The sequence below is a fragment of the Camellia sinensis genome, chromosome 9 (assembly GCF_055761805.1).
Source record: "Camellia sinensis isolate YWXY chromosome 9, ASM5576180v1, whole genome shotgun sequence".
Lineage (NCBI taxonomy): Eukaryota > Viridiplantae > Streptophyta > Magnoliopsida > Ericales > Theaceae > Camellia > Camellia sinensis.
Window position 1 is genome coordinate 160,675,350 of NC_138969.1, and position 6,274 is coordinate 160,681,623.

Consider the following 6,274-nt stretch of genomic DNA (forward strand, 5'->3'; position numbering starts at 1 on the left):
TCAGCCCATAGGTTCACTCTCGCAGCTCGGCCCAGCCCAGCACCACGACTGGACTAGCCTTTCCACTGCGGGTTGGACCCAAATGCCTGAGGACTTGGATAGACTGTTGATCATGAAGTTGGGTTCAATTTGTTTGCTCATATACTCATCTAACCCACTTGGACTTGGACTTCAGTGAATTGGGCCGGCCCAAGGCTTGGACCCGACCCATTTCACATTTAAACCCTTCAAACAGCTAAGTTAAAGTTAGATTTAAAATATAGAGACTAAACTATTCAATTAACTTTGATTAAATTATAAGGTTTAAAAGTATAATTAACCCGGTATATGTAAAGACATTGTTGAAATTTGCGTTAGGTCATGGCGTGAGATCTTTGTTCTCTATTAAAATAAAATAAAATAAAAGAGATCTTTGTTTACTATTTTTTTTTTGAAAAAATTACAAATCAGGCCAAATTTCATACATAATTACATATTTATAAAAAAAATTATTTCTTTAATAATTAAAGTTTATGAACTTTATCATTAATGTATTTTTTTTCCAACTACCCACTGATTGGTTATTTCTCCTTATTTATTAAATCATGTTTCGAGGTTTACCTGTATTAAAATTTGTACATGATGTAATAGATAATCTGATAATTGAGAGTCCACTGCAAATAAATAAATAAAATTAAAAATAAAATAAGAAACGTAAGATCATGGGCCAATGATTTTTGCATAGTAGGTGTTTGGCATGTACTAAAAAAGTGTACTTTTTTGCATATATACATTTATTTATGTCACATCAATCAATATCTATCAACATCTTCTCTCTACTTTTCTACCTATTTTCTCTACTTTTGTACATATTTTTTTTATTATTATAAAAAGTCAAAAAGTACACTTATTTAGAATATCCCAAACCACCCTTAATCTTGTAGCTTTGTAAGCAAAATGGACAATTAATTGGTTATGATCACTGTGTCGAATAGCGTAGTAAAGAAGCATTTAACTGTCATCCAATGCTTATATGTAAGGGTGTGTTTGTTTGGACGGACTGTATAAAGGGAGATTGGAATCTATCGGACTGTTAGTCTTCGAATACATTATCCCAGACTATTTGGTTGAACTGGATTTGTATCCCGTGTTTATTTAGTCATGGGATTAGATGTCAGCAAATGACTATTTGGTTGGATAGGATATGAATCATATGTTTGTTTGGAATATTATGGAGAAAGATAAATGCTCAAATGACTATTTTACCATTTTCAATTATTTACTAAGTAATAGCAATATCAAATGTATCTTTAATATTTTAATTATTTTTAGGTAGATTAAATAAAAATTTATTATTTTTTTTTATTTTTTACACAATTAAATAAATTTATTTTTAAAAAATTAAATAAATTAAATAAACAAAATATCAATAAAAATATATGTTATTTTTTTAATTAAAATTTTAAATAAATTCATTTTAAAAAATAATAATAATTAAATAATGAAATTAAATAAAACATCTATTAAAATTTAAATAATGAAATTAAATAAAATATAAAAAAATTAAAATAAAACATCAATAAAATATCTATAAAAAATTAAGTAAATAAAACATTAATAAAAATTAAATAAAATTATTTTATTTTTAAATTGAGACATTTAAATTTTAGGGGAATTAACCAATAAATCCAGTTTTGTAGACTTGTAATCCATAAGGTCCTGAATGTTTTTTTAGTGACTGAGTGGTCCCTTAAATTATTTGTTGACTGTTTTGCCATTGTTAATACAATTGGGGGACAGGTGGTGTAGTTATGTATGGAAAAAGTGGTGGAGTGTTTGTATGTCACGTTGTTCGAAAAGCACACTAGTAGCTTTTTAAAATTTGATTGTTTTGGACGTGAATTTCTTACTAATTATTTTTTCGTGCGTGACGTAAAGACACGCAGTAATTCAATCAAATTAGGTTTGCTACGTTGGAGTGTCACATGTCACGTTTAGCAAAAATACACTAAGGAGTTTTTGTGTATGTGGAAGGTGATGGGGTGTTTGTGTGTCACATTGTTCGAAAAGCACACTAGTAAAAGTTTGATTTTTTAAACACGCGTAGTGTGGGATGTGAATTCCTTTCTAATTGTTTTTTGACGCGTGACGTGAAGACACGCAATAATTCAATCAAATTAGGTCCACCACATTGAAGTGTCACATGTCACGTTTAGAAAAAGTACAATAAGGAGTTTTTAATTTTTTTAGAGTGTCACAACATACCTGCCACGTTGTTACATTTGAACAAAGTATACTAAGGAATTTTTATTTTTTTTAGAATGTCACATCATACTTACCACGTTGTCACATTTAGAAAAAGTACACTAAGGATGAGTAAAAATTTTAGAGTGTCACATCATACATGTTACGTTGTCTTATTGTTGGAGTGTCACATTAATACTTGTCATATTAGAGTATCACACCATACCTGTCACACATTCCAAAAAAAAAAAAAAAAACTTACCTAATTAACTAGTGAGGGTATATCTCTCTAACCAATACCCATCTACGTTTAAAAAAAGAATTTACTGGTCACACACTGCACCTAATAAGGACTCCTTAATCAACCATTTAAAATGTAGGACCAAATGGTATAGAAGTTCCCAAAATAAGACTTTCTAATAAATTTCCCTAAATATAATGTATAATTAAATAGTAAAGGATTAAAATGGTCATTTCACCACCTAATCTCATATCTCCTTATTCCCTCATTTGTGTCCCACCCCCTATGGGACACAATCATCCAACAAATTTGGAACTAATAGTTCGGTGCAAAAATTTTGAACTAAATAACAGACTATTAGTTCGGATGGACTATTAGTCCAATCTCATGGCTCAATCCCTCTAAACAAACACCACTTAAGAGTATATGTGTTATTTTAAATTTAATCTGACTCAATATCGGGTATAATCTAACCATCTCAAGTCTCACGAATATCTAAATTTCAAGCTCGCCCACTTTACTCAATAGATATGAACTATTTTTTTTTTTAAAGGACCATTAAATTATTGGACACTCGATTTATAAATTCAAATTTATAATTTCTTTGTCAAAAACTCCAGCGTCTAAATATTATGGACAACTTCATGTAAAATTACCAAACTACCTTAATATGATTCACGCGTCTTTCTCATAGGGGTGAGCATGGTCCGAATTGGGATAAAACTAGGACCAATCTGTTATCTACAGTTCTTGAAAAATTGGAACCAATCCAATCCGTTTAAATCGTGGAACCAATTCGAACAAATCCATTTAAACAAGGATTGAATTGATTTAGGACCACAGATTTACATAATTAAATAACAAAAAAAATATATAGAACATTTTAATTTCATAAAAACATTAACATAGTATCATATTAGTTCCACAATAGCTAGATGTATTTCCATAATAGCGACATATTGTTCTAGAATTTAAACAATCATAAGAAAACTAGTTTCACATAAGTATTTGGACCATTAAAAATTAAAACTAAAAATCAACAAATAAAAGCAATAAAAAAAAATTACTATGCGAGTTTAGGTTTGGGTTTAGGTTTTATATGGAATAAAAGAAGATACTATACGAGAGGGTGTATAATATAAATACAAGCTATTTGTATACGGTCCGGATCGATTCTAATCTGAAACCAATCCATGGACTACGGATATTTAATTTTTCAATCTGGAAAAGAACCACGGATTCAAAAATCAATCTAAATCTACTGGATTGGACTAGATTGGATTACGGATTTTACAGATTCCTTACTCAGCCCTACTTCTTCATCTCATATATTCACCATTATTGAATCCCATTTCCCTAAACCACACACACACACACACTCTTTCTTTCTCTTTCTTTCTCTCTCTCACCTCATCATCCTCTCTCTATACATACAATCTATTCAAATCGATCCTGAGCCCCTAACTCCCCTTCCATCGCCACCTGTCAAGACCCAAACCCGCCCCTATAAGTTTAGCGTCGTAACCGGTCAGTAATCCTTGGATTACTGAAGGCCTCTTGACATAATAACATGTAGTTAGGGACCGCGAAAACAAATATACAAAACATACAAAGTCTATTGAGCTGTGAAGACATACATGAGACATATAATTTAAAACTTGTATAAACTTATGGGTGATGTTGAGAGACGTAACCATTACATGTCACGCCTAGCAGCGTAATGTCAGAAATCTTGCCCAAAACTTAACAGACAACAAACTATAATATGATTACAAAAACAACCACAAATCTTGACTTCATTCGAAACCTCCTCGGGAGGCATAAAGGTTGGCTGACAAAAAAACCGAAACATAGGCCGTCAACTCTGGGCCTAGTCACGTGCCTGCTCACCTACATACATAATATAAATAGTGATCTAAAGCCTAGTGAATAATAACAGAGTAAAGACTTTAATGAATGATGCCCATAACATATCTCAAATCTCAAGCAAATCAGAGTCATATTCAAATGACAAAAACAGAATCATAATCTTATCCATATTCAAATCATGTGTGGTACATCCATTAGCGTGATCATCTCTCTTTGGTCAAGCATATCAAGTTCTATAAAGAAACCTTCGGTACTAGGTAACATATCTCATATATCGGCCACGGTATTGTTTCCCTCGGGCAAGGGCCTGTGCCATGGTATTGTTTCCCCCGGGCATGGGCCTGGGCCACAGTATTATCCCCGGGGTTAGGGCCTCATGACCATAAGCCACAGTATTATGTCCCCTGGGCGAGAGCCTCTGCTAAGGGTACCACAATTACGTTTCAAAGAAAATTGGACAATTATTTATTCATACAAAACATAGCATTTCAGGCAACTTATCATTTCATATCCTTAGAAAATAATTAAAGTTGAACATAACTTTACAGAGTTATTACTCACAGATAATTGGTAGCTCTAATTAGATGGAAAAGCGGGCAATTCACTTATTCTGAGGCGCGAGACCTACATAACATGGCAGATTCTTACATTGAATACACATGCTTGGATTGTATATAACTTATTCTAGTTGTTCTTAGCGTGTTACTAGCCTTTAACCTCATATGGGGTCTTAAACACGGTCTAAGATGGAAAGATGATGCAAAAATGCACTTGTAAACATTTCTCAAATTTTACTGAAAATAGGGTCCACGCTCGAGCGTGGATTTCCCCGCTTGAGCGGACATGCAAGATGTGAAGGTTCGCTCGAGCGGACTGCAAATTTTGGAAAAGTACTGATTGCATATTTTTCACGCTCTACGGACGCTCGATCCCCGCTCGAACGTAAGACTCAGACCCTCGCTCTAGCGTAAATTCCCTCGCTCGAGCGGACTGCAAAACATATGAACTTCTGGACATATGCATTTCACGCTCGAGCGGGACTCTCGTCACTCGAGCGGAAGTGCACGTACTCAGAGTTCTCGCTCGAGCATGAATTCCTCCGCTAAAGCGTGGATCAAATTTCTGGAATTTCCAAATTTGATCCACAAGTTCAATATTCAACGCCAAAGGTACCAAACTCAATTTTTCTGGGCCAAAACTTTGGGAAACTCATGGAGACTCATAAAACAACATGTCTCAAGGATCAATTCAAGAAATTATGGCCTAAGGACTTGATAATTGAACAAAATTCAACATAAAACTCAAGAATGTTTTATGACCATAACATGCATGGATTTTCTTGAAGCCCAACACTTCAAAACATGATCCAACACGATAAATTGATGGAAAACATGGTAAATTCTCAATATGTAGGTGAGATGAGCACATGCATGAAAAATTCTTGACAATTAAACTCAAAACATACGAATTTATGCATGCATGTATGGAATGCTTTGATTTCCTCCTACCTAGCTCAAATCCTACATGTAATCCTTTAATTATTTGGAGTCTAGCAAAAATCTAGTTTAATTACACAACCAAGGGCTTGATGCCTTACCTAGTGACTTGAATTCACAAGGGTTGAAGTTAGTGCAGACACCCCATTTTTGACCGTCCTCAAGACTTGGACGTCTTCGTTTGAACACTCGATGGTTATCTATGCTCGTGTTCATTTTGAGTTCTCGGAGGTGTTGGTCACGCGTCTTGCCTCAAGATCTCTCAACTTGTCTGTTTTGTGCTTGGTTGTGGACCAAAGACTTGGTTTTTGCTCCTTAAGGGAAGAGGGTGGCCTATTTTCCATTCCCTTAACCCACCGGCCAAGGCATGAAGCCATCAGCCTTGTTTTCTTGCCATCGGCCAAAAGTGTTGGCCGTGCGGCACTCTTTTTGGTCGATCGGCTCT